An 8,521-nucleotide genomic window follows, 5' to 3' on the forward strand; every position below is an offset into this window, starting at 1 on the left:
ATTACTAACCAAGTACTGATATATAGAAGAAAAGATACTCGATCATGAAAACTCGAGTAATTGTTTGTAAAAATTTCAAAATATCAGAGTTTTGAACAAAATAGACTTGAGTCTTTTAAGATGCACAACGGAAGCAAATGAACGCGGTTCCATGTAGGAAGACATGAACCTCCGAGAGTCAAAATCTGACTGAATTAAATGTCTTGTCTCAATAGCACTTCCTCCACCACTTCGCTGCTCAACCTGCACATTTAGAAATATATGCAGGGCTGAGTACAAAAGTACTCAGTGAACACATTGCCGAAAATTACACATATACATTTGAAAATATTGTCAAGCCATCATCACAGTAACACTCGGGGTGTTGTTGAAAAGACCCGAGCTTACTAAAAATATCACATTGGGCCCTTTTTCCTGTACTTAGCCATATATGCTCACATTGTGCCGTCGAGATGGTGTTCTCGCCCGGTTACCTTCTCTGCCCATCATGTCAGAGGATTCCATGTGCCGGGAAGGTGGCCACCTTCCTCGGTCACCTTCTCTGCCGTTCACGGTCAGAGGTTCCCAGTAGGGACACCACCCTACCAGGACTCAAAATCGAATCGATTCACATATATCATCATTCATAAGTCACTTGGCCTTAGCCAAACAGATAGGCATCATACACAAAACATTTATGGCAAGACAACATCTTAAAAAAAATCACGAACATGTGTTCGTGTTATCACAAAATACGATTTGTATTTTTAGTATATGAAAGCTCACCTTGATCGCTTACTTTCCTTACTTGAATCTCTTACTCCGACCTTACTTGCGGAGATAACCTTTTGAAACAACACAATAGAAAATACTAATTTAGTTTTAAACTAATCTAATTAAATTAGAAAGAAAATCTCATGGTTTAACCCTACTATTATTATTATTATTATTATTATTATTATTATTATTATTAGATTCCTACTAATTGAAATTTAAATTTGGGCTCTTTTCAAATTATTTTAGCCTACTATAATTTTCATAACAAAGCCCACTCTCCCTTTACCAAAATAAAGAACCAATTTTTAGTTAATTTAAAGGCCCAACATCTAAAAAGGGATAAGCCCATTTCATTAATTTAGTCCATATACTCCTCTTCCACCACACGTGTCACTACTCCTAATCACTATTCACCTTCTCCCCCAATTTCCCAAAATGCACAACCTCTCTCTCTCTCCTCTCTCTCGTCGCCGATCCGCCGCCTTGCTAGCGGCGGCCGCTCCGGCGACGCTCCTCTCTCCCTTTCTCCCTCTTCTCTCTTCGCTCAGCCTCGCGCCGTCGTGCCGCCACCGCCTCTGCGGATCCGCCGTCGTTGCGGGTCCGTCTCAGCCGCCGTCGCCAAGAACCTCCCCCTTCCAGCCGCCGACGCCGAGAACCTCCCCTTCCTTTCCGCCGACGCCGAGAACCTCCCCTTCCCAGCCGCCGACGCCGAGAACCTCCTCTTCCCAGCCGCCGACGCCGAGAACCTCCCCTTCCCAGCCGCCGACGCCGAGAACCTCCCCTTCCCAGCCGCCGACGCCGAGAACCGTCAGGTAAGGGTATCAACATCTCTTGTTCATCCACTTTGTCTCTTTCTTTTACTTATGCATAAAGATTTTTGATACTTTCTTAATTAAAAAAAATTCCAGATCTTTAAGGAATGAAAGCAGTGGCTTTCGGAGCGTTGGTCGTCGATTGTCGGCGACGGAGTGCCGAAATCAGCCTCTGGAAATCTTTATAACTTGTATTCTTGAGATAAGCTTCTAACTCGTGCTTACTATAGTTGTAGGATTTATTTGTTTGCTTTACGAAATGAATGATGTTGAAAATCTGCACAAGTACCAGAAGGCTTGGTGGTGAAACATGTTGATATTCTATGAGTTGTTGTGGAATAAAGTCCTTATTTGGTGACTTGGGGCATTTGTCTTACTGTTATGGATGGCTTGGTGGTGGGAGACGATGTTAAACTTGTGTATTGGTTGATGTTACTTGGACAGATTCTACTTTCAAATTATATATGCATATGCTTGTATATATATGAATATGAAAGAAAAAGGAGGCTTGGGGTTTACCTTACATATATGAATATGAAAGAAAAGGGAGGCTTGGGGTTTACCTTTTTGATATGGGAACAAAGTGTCATTGGATTGTAATTTGCCGTGCTTGACCCTACAATTTTGTGCAAATATCCCTTCTTGGACTTCTCTATCCTACGTTGGGTTGGCGTGTGCAGAAAAAAATTGGTGTGCGTAGAGAAGTTAGGATTTGTGTGGGTGAGTGACAAAAAGATTTATATATATATGTACATATACATAAAACATGCAAGTGAGACTTATCTTGTTGTCACGGATATGATTTCATCATGCACTCATTAAATGTTGCTGTCGAAAAAAAAATCTGATCGAGTCTATCTTCTCATTTCCTTATGATTAATCTCTTTTATTATATTATTAGTATATTTATTGTTTAATTTGGTGCAGGAAGAAACTCGGTTCAAGCTCGTGGCTGTCTGCGTTAAAGTACCCGATTTTCTTAGAACGCATGATGTATAGATTAATTTTTGTTTGACTTTTGTTGAATGTATCGGACATTAAAATTTTGATTTTTGGATCTTATTTATTTATTTAAAATTTATTATACTCACATAGATGTAATATATTTACGTGTTCTATTCACTTGTCTAACGTCAAAACAAACAACGACAATCTATCGTAGCTCGGATTTAATCGCATAAAGGTCACTTATATAGATAATCAAGCTAATAATATAGTTTCTAATAATATCGGTTTGGCGGGTCGTTACATTCTACCCCTCTTAAAAGAAATTTCGTCCCGAAATTTAGGAAGTATTCAGACAAAAAGCTTGGGATATTTCTCCTTCATTTTCTCTTCTAGCTCCCATGTTGCCTCTTCCTGTTCGTGGTTTTTCCACAAAACCTTCACTGTAGTAATCAACTTGTTCCAAAACTGTGGAACCTTTCGATTTACTATTTCCACCGGCTTTTCTTCGTAACTCAGGTAAGTCTCTAGAGTGATTTTTTTTTCGTGGTGAATCACATGTTTTGGGTCGAACACGTTCCTTCGAAATTGGGAGACGTGGAATACGTTGTGTACATTCTCAAAGTTGGATGGTAATGCCAAGCGATATGCTACTGGGCCCACTTCCTCCAGAATTTCATAGGGTCTCACGCGAGGGAAAAAAAAGAGTTGATCTAACCGTTTTAACTTTGAGAGGAACTGAATTTGGGATTCCAAGAGAAATATTCAACTCGTTCTTGCTTTGTGTAGGCTCCAAGGTAGCCATGAAAACAAAAGATTACAATTATTTCAATTACGTGAGTGTTTGGTTCACCACAAACTCTCACCAGTAGCTTGCAACAAAGGTTTTCATGAAGTGCAAAGACTAAGCTCAATTGGGCTTATTATGCTCACTCCCAGAAAAATATACAACTTCAAAGGGCTTCAGCTATCCCATAGAGCTTGGGAATTTTATTATGAAAAGAGCTTGCCAGATGGAATAAATTGTGAAAGTGAGGGTATGATGAATAAAATATAGATGTTAGGTTGCCAATAACATACTCAGAATGAACTGTGAAGTAGAAAAGTTTCAAGTATCCCCAGATGATAACAGGAAGACCTGAGATGGTTGGTTACAAATGAATTTGAAAAGAATAAGAAAAACAAAAATTTGCAATTTGCTCAACAACACTGTGATAGAAGATCATATCAATGGAATTTTTAGAGTTTATAAGCAGTTCAGGGAAACTAACTAATAAAGAGGGCAACAAGAGGAAACTAGCCAAGGGAGAAGCAATGTGCCAACTTTAACATGGAGCTTGCAGAAAAGCTCAGATCAAGAGACAACAATCATATTTGAATTCAGAAGATAAGAGTACTCATGTAAAATAAAGAGCTTGACAATAAGTATGTCTGAAAACACAAAGGGTCAAATTAAAAGGTTTAAGGTCTCACCAGATGGCGGCTCCAATATAGTAAGACGGAAAATGATTAGGCTCAAGTGGATTTGAGAAAGAAGAACAACAAGGAACTACCCTTTTGGGTCAACAACATCGTGATATTATATCACGTTAATGAATTCACAAAGTTTATAACCAAATCACGGAAATTAACTAGTAGAGAAGACAATCAGAGCAAACAAGTTTGGGAAGAGAGCAAATTACTTTAGACTTGGAGTTGCTAACGAGCTCAAAGCAGGATGGAATAACTATAGTGGGATTAAGAAAAGGTGACTATTCTTTATAAATTAATGAGTGTCAGCAAGCACATTTGAAAAGACTAAAGGTCTACTAATGATCTTTGAAGAATATTATCATTGAAGAGACAATAGTTTAGGGAAACATGTTCATTCTGAAGGCCATAAATAAAGCAGCTCCTAGTATAGGAGTTTGGTGGCAAGAATTTAGAGAGTCAAAGTATTGCTTTTATACAGAATGAGTAAAGAAGGACCGTAGTCACTGGAGGTTATCAGAAAACATGTGGGAGCAAGCTCAAAACAGAAAGTGATTCACAACCTTAACATAGAAGAGGGAAAATAATGACACATTACCTTGCAAAAGGAGTCATTTAAGGTCTTAATTCAACAAAAGTACTTTAATCAGGGGGATGCGAAGAAATGGAATTCATGGGAACCCAAGTAAGCGTTGCTGATGAATCTTCTTGGTTAACTACAATGGTGATACTCCCTTGTTTAATTCTTCATAGAGAATGGTAACTGAGTTATGAGAAATTGTGGGAAACTTTGGTCACAAGCTACTTTCATCTTACGATCACGTCAGATGACCATATGTGGGGATTATGACTCCTTGGTACTCTCGGTTCGTCAGAACGCTCATCCTCGTAACACGCCGTTTCTGTTTACTCATATTGTAGAGCTAGGTTCTTAGCTTACATTGTAATCATATTCTCTTGCTGTGTATGTGTGCATCGCTTAGTTGGATCAAAGGTATGATCCTTTGGAGTGATTGGATTGTCCAGAAAGACAATGGCTAACCCAGATTATTCATGTCATTGGGATGTAGAAAATGGCGTCTAACCCCTACCATCTTTCAAGAAACATCGTTTTGTTCTACGTTGGATTGCTTTCTCGTGACGAAGTTTCTTCCTTATAGCGTCCTTTTCTTTTCGTCGCTCGGGAAAGCGACAAATGTTCATACTGTACTTCTAAGTTCGAGTTCATATTGTGTTCTAGAAGGAACGCATAACTAAGTATTCTAAGTTCTTGGAAATTTTGAATTCCCCATTCTCGCAACATGATTCAATGACTACTCAAAAAGAGGTATTATTTCACAAACTCAAAAAAGAGACATCATTTCAACAATTGGTACCGAACTCATATGCTTTATACTTTCATATTTCAGTATCTTTTTCCATTTAGAAAAATTACTTCTTTTATTCATACATTCACAGTCTTGAGCCAAAAAAAAGACATACTAACTCTTTCTTTAAGCATGCTACCAAATCAAGAAACATCAACTATTTCTTTAAATTTGGTGTTTTCATCTATTCACTCAAATTAATGCATGAGTTATTTCTCCATTTCAAACTTTCAAACATCTTGACTTTCTTTTGAAAAAGAACAAGTTACCTTTTTCCTCATTGAGCGCGATTGGTGGGAGTGCTAAGAGCATTTTCATCGATTAGACAGTCTAGTGGAACAAGGCTAGACCAAAGATTTTCAAAGAAGACTCTCGGGTTCTGAGCGAGAAAGAATGCTCTGATACCACTCTGTCACGACCGCATTTTCTAAGGATAGAAAACACGGTTGATCGCGACTAGGGGAGGATTAAAGAAGCAGGGAAAGAGATAAGGGGAAAAATAAAATTAGATATTGGTTGCGAGACATTACTAACCAAGTACTGATATATAGAAGAAAAGATACTCGATCATGAAAACTCGAGTAATTGTTTGTAAAAATTTCAAAATATCAGAGTTTTGAACAAAATAGACTTGAGTCTTTTAAGATGCACAACGGAAGCAAATGAACGCGGTTCCATGTAGGAAGACATGAACCTCCGAGAGTCAAAATCTGACTGAATTAAATGTCTTGTCTCAATAGCACTTCCTCCACCACTTCGCTGCTCAACCTGCACATTTAGAAATATATGCAGGGCTGAGTACAAAAGTACTCAGTGAACACATTGCCGAAAATTACACATATACATTTGAAAATATTGTCAAGCCATCATCACAGTAACACTCGGGGTGTTGTTGAAAAGACTCGAGCTTACTAAAAATATCACATTGGGCCCTTTTTCCTGTACTTAGCCATATATGCTCACATTGTGCCGTCGAGATGGTGTTCTCGCCCGGTCACCTTCTCTGCCCATCATGTCAGAGGATTCCATGTGCCGGGAAGGTGGCCACCTTCCTCGGTCACCTTCTCTGCCGTTCACGGTCAGAGGTTCCCAGTAGGGACACCACCCTACCAGGACTCAAAATCGAATCGATTCACATATATCATCATTCATAAGTCACTTGGCCTTAGCCAAACAGATAGGCATCATACACAAAACATTTATGGCAAGACAACATCTTAAAAAAAATCACGAACATGTGTTCGTGTTATCACAAAATACGATTTGTATTTTTAGTATATGAAAGCTCACCTTGATCGCTTACTTTCCTTACTTGAATCTCTTACTCCGACCTTACTTGCGGAGATAACCTTTTGAAACAACACAATAGAAAATACTAATTTAGTTTTAAACTAATCTAATTAAATTAGAAAGAAAATCTCATGGTTTAACCCTACTATTATTATTATTATTATTATTATTATTAGATTCCTATTAATTGAAATTTAAATTTGGGCTCTTTTCAAATTATTTTAGCCTACTATAATTTCCATAACAAAGCCCACTCTCCCTTTACCAAAATAAAGAACCAATTTTTAGTTAATTTAAAGGCCCAACATCTAAAAAGGGATAAGCCCATTTCATTAATTTAGTCCATATACTCCTCTTCCACCACACGTATCACTACTCCTAATCACTATTCACCTTCTCCCCTAATTTCCCAAAATGCACAACCTCTCTCTCTCTCCTCTCTCTCGTCGCCGATCCGCCGCCTTGCTAGCGGCGGCCGCTCCGGCGACGCTCCTCTCTTCGCTCAGCCTCGCGCCGTCGTGCCGCCACCGCCTCTGCGGATCCGCCGTCGTTGCGGGTCCGTCTCAACCGCCGTCGCCAAGAACCTCCCCCTTCCAGCAGCCGACGCCGAGAACCTCCCCTTCCTAGCCGCCGACGCCGAGAACCTCCCCTTCCCAGCCGCCGACGCCGAGAACATCCTCTTCCCAGCCGCCGACGCCGAGAACCTTCCCTTCCCAGCCGCCGACGCCGAGAACCTCCTCTTCCCAGCCGCCGACGCCGAGAACCGTCAGGTAAGGGTATCAACATCTCTTGTTCATCCACTTTGTCTCTTTCTTTTACTTATGCATAAAGATTTTTGATACTTTCTTAATTAAAAAAAATTCCAGATCTTTAAGGAATGAAAGCAGTGGCTTTCGGAGCGTTGGTCGTCGATTGTCGGCGACGGAGTGCCGAAATCAGCCGCTGGAAATCTTTATAACTTGTATTCTTGAGATAAGCTTCTAACTCGTGCTTACTATAGTTGTAGGATTTATTTGTTTGCTTTACGAAATGAATGATGTTGAAAATCTGCACAAGTACCAGAAGGCTTGGTGGTGAAACATGTTGATATTGTATGAGTTGTTGTGGAATAAAGTCCTTATTTGGTGACTTGGGGCATTTGTCTTACTGTTATGGATGGCTTGGTGGTGGGAGACGATGTTAAACTTGTGTATTGGTTGATGTTACTTGGACAGATTCTACTTTCAAATTATATATGCATATGTTTGTACATATATGAATATGAAAGAAAAGGGAGGCTTGGGGTTTACCTTACATATATGAATATGAAAGAAAAGGGAGGCTTGGGGTTTACCTTTTTGATATGGGAACAAAGTGTCGTTGGATTGTAATTTGCCGTGCTTGACCCTACAATTTTGTGCAAATATCCCTTCTTGGACTTCTCTATCCTACGTTGGGTTGGCGTGTGCAGAAAAAAATTGGTGTGCGTAAAGAAGTTAGGATTTGTGTGGGTGAGTGACAAAAAGATTTATATATATATGTACATATACATAAAACATGCAAGTGAGACTTATCTTGTTGTCACGGATATGATTTCATCATGCACTCATTAAATGCATTTAATGCAGCATTAAATGCTGCTGTCGAAAAAAAAATCTGATCGAGTCTATCTTCTCCTTTCCTTATGATTAATCTCTTTTATTATATTATTAGTATATTTATTGTTTAATTTGGTGCAGGAAGAAACTCGGTTCAAGCTCGTGGCTGTCCGCGTTAAAGTACCCGATTTTCTTAGAACGCATGATGTATAGATTAATTTTTGTTTGACTTTTGTTGAATGTATCGGACATTAAAATTTTGATTTTTGGATCTTATTTATTTATTTAAAATTTATTATACTCA

General features: G+C 39.1%; 1 long non-coding RNA gene across 1 annotated transcript; it reads left to right on the forward strand.

Annotated features, from left to right (window-relative positions):
• The first annotated feature begins 6,851 nt into the window (after nt 1-6,851).
• LOC121743383 lies at nt 6,852-8,521 on the forward strand. Its single transcript, XR_006038248.1, has 2 exons — nt 6,852-7,410; nt 7,507-8,521. It is a non-coding gene; the product is annotated as an uncharacterized LOC121743383 (long non-coding RNA).

This window comes from Salvia splendens, chromosome 8, assembly GCF_004379255.2.
Source record: "Salvia splendens isolate huo1 chromosome 8, SspV2, whole genome shotgun sequence".
NCBI classification, from domain to species: Eukaryota; Viridiplantae; Streptophyta; class Magnoliopsida; order Lamiales; family Lamiaceae; genus Salvia; species Salvia splendens.